This window comes from Notothenia coriiceps, unplaced genomic scaffold (genome assembly GCF_000735185.1).
Source record: "Notothenia coriiceps isolate Sejong01 unplaced genomic scaffold, NC01 NC01_scaffold00027594, whole genome shotgun sequence".
Lineage (NCBI taxonomy): Eukaryota > Metazoa > Chordata > Actinopteri > Perciformes > Nototheniidae > Notothenia > Notothenia coriiceps.
The window spans coordinates 1-2,375 of record NW_011360295.1 but is presented as its reverse complement, the minus strand read 5'-3'; the positions used below and the strand labels follow the sequence as shown (position 1 = coordinate 2,375).

General features: G+C 35.8%; 1 long non-coding RNA gene across 1 annotated transcript; it reads left to right on the top strand.

Annotated features, from left to right (window-relative positions):
- Window positions 1-197: 197 nt before the first annotated feature.
- On the top strand, window positions 198-830 carry LOC104957713 (uncharacterized). Its single transcript, XR_799691.1, has 2 exons — window positions 198-463; window positions 552-830. It is a non-coding gene; the product is annotated as an uncharacterized lncRNA (long non-coding RNA).
- The last annotated feature ends 1,545 nt before the right edge of the window (window positions 831-2,375 follow it).

The window sequence follows — 2,375 nt, the reverse complement described above, 5'->3', positions numbered from 1 at the left end:
CGTTTGAAGTTGAGGACATTGCACATTTATTTATTCTTTAGTAACATTGCATTTTACCTCTTCCTATTTTTGCACATTTCTTAAAGCTTTTTAATTTGTAAGTCAACATTTCTTTGTGCAATGTTTTTACAACAACTTGTTTTTTATTGTTGAAGTTTTTAATTGTTCCTGTGAGGGTCTAAGGACAGAGAGTCTGTTGTGAGGAATTAAATGTGAAACAAATAGCAACAAAATAAGCCTTTTCTCCAAAAGTGTAAACGACACACATGCAGTAGGCTTAGTACTCATGTATAATATCAACCATAGTTCATATATGTCTCTTCTTCATGTCTCTAAATATCTAAATGTTCCTTCAGAGATATACTTGAAGACGACCCAGGCGGCCAAACTGTCGTACGTTGTGTTCATCGTGAAGAGCAGCGTCTACGGCGCCGGCGTGGCCTTCCTGCTGTGGAGGCTGCAGGTCGGTTCACTTCTGAATGAATCAAACAGGCTTTCCATTACGTGAATGAATGTAACTTAAAAACACTCCTCCTGTCTGTGTGCTGCAGGGATCAGCGGGGAAGCAGAACAACTGAGAGCCGAGGCCGGAGAAAATAGATCCAGGGCATCAGTAATGCTTCTGTAAATCAAACGGTGTGAGAACATTGAAGTGATATAACCACAGCTCTGTCTGTCTGCAGGCCTTTCTTCCCCTTCAATCCAGATTCCTGTTCAAGCTAAATATGACATCAAATACTTCAACATTATAAATTGTTCTTATACTGATTCTGTGTTTGTGTATCGCTTGTTCGCTTAATTTTCTTCTCAATAAAAACTCTTTCATCCAACCAATCAGGTGCTTTCATTTCTCTATAAGACTGTTATTATATATATAATATATTATATATATATTATTATACAGGTAGCACAATGTACACACATATCGTAGGAGCACAGAAACAGTGTTCAAATTCTGCTTTTACAGATTTATTTTGGATGTGCGTACCTGGCAAAGGAATGTTATGAGTGTCAAAGGAATGTTTTAATGTAAATACATTCGCACAATAAAAGCTAAATATGTGTTTGTTACGTCCCAACTAGGGGAAGAGGAAAGCAACATACACCAGTTGGAATTGGTAATAATTATAAATAGTTTTATTGTATAACAGATAGAGAAAAATGGAAGGCCTGAACAAACAAAAGGGCCAAAAGGGCGTGGGTTTCAACGGGCAACCAACAAAGGAAGGACTCTAATAACGGAGCCTACTTACATACAAAGAAATAGATACTAAAGAAATAAATAGCAACAAAACAACCCATTAGCAAAAATACCATTTTTAATGAAGTAATTTGAAGATACAGACTTAAAAAACAATCACACCATGAAAATTGTTTATATTTATCAATAATAATTAGTTATAATTAAATAATTATCAATCCCTCCACTATGTCTCATATTGCAATAAAAACAATTGCAATACGTACTTTGTTCCAGTGCTCATGAAGTTTCCAGAGGGTAAAACATTTATATTCAGTGTATCTCTAAACAGGTACGCGTAATGTCATAACGGTGGATTTAAATACACAAAGTAACACAGATGCTTTCGGCAGTTGACCTAAATGATTGATTTGATATAAACGTCTCTCACTGATCGTCACTTTTTCCACAGAAGTATTTTTAGCTGCTCGCCTCTTTTCTGAGAAGTCGCTCGTCTCTCAGCGACATCAGGTGGAAACATCTCATCTGGTCTGAGAGGTGACGAACTCCAGTGACATTTGATCATATGTCATTGTTTGTTTTATTTATACATTTCAAGGAGTTCATCTGACATTATTCAAGTTGATGAAGTGAAGTTGGTGAGACTCTACAGACAAAGAAGAAAGTTTATTTGTGCAATGGTCAATTTTAAGATTAATTTGAAGGTTGAAATAATATAATAAGTATATTTCTGATAAAATGTTCACCAAACAAATTGCTTCCACTACAGATATAAGTAACACTGCATACAAGCTGATACTTTGGGCTATTTCTCTTCAAAATCCACATTTAGGAGTTTATTTTATTAACTTTGTCTTTTTGTGTCAGCAGATTTCTCCTAAATTCACCAAAGGTTAGCATCACATAATGCCTCATTAGCATATTTAAACATAACATGTCAGAAAACTTGTATAATAAAAAATAATGGTGGTAATGTCAGTAATGAAGTGAGGAAGGTTCATGGTGATGATATCTAAAGTGGTTTACATTCTCTCGATAAACAAAGAGGTTTTTCCTTCAGTTCAAACAGTGTCAGTATGACAGGAAGTGTGTGTGTGTGTGTGTGTGTGTGTGTGTGTGTGTGTGTGTGTGTGTGTGTGTGTGTGTGTGTGTGTGTGTGTGTGGTGCAGCAGGT